Below are 243 nucleotides of genomic sequence, written 5' to 3' on the forward strand. Positions count from 1 at the left end.
CCACTGATGAATAAAGTAACCATTGTCCCGTTTAATAATACGTTAACCTTAATTTCATGTAAAGTGAACAAACTCACTTTTCAGGATTAACAGCAAGAGAGTTTACAAATTCAAATATAACATTAGTATTTCATTACATATTCATGCCGGCTTTGTTAATGACACTGTTCATTTAGCTTTTTCAAGTCTCCCTTTCAATCAGTTTACTATTACATAATATTAGATAAATGACTAATGATAAAT

Source organism: Penaeus monodon, chromosome 28 (genome assembly GCF_015228065.2).
Source record: "Penaeus monodon isolate SGIC_2016 chromosome 28, NSTDA_Pmon_1, whole genome shotgun sequence".
Classification (NCBI taxonomy): domain Eukaryota; kingdom Metazoa; phylum Arthropoda; class Malacostraca; order Decapoda; family Penaeidae; genus Penaeus; species Penaeus monodon.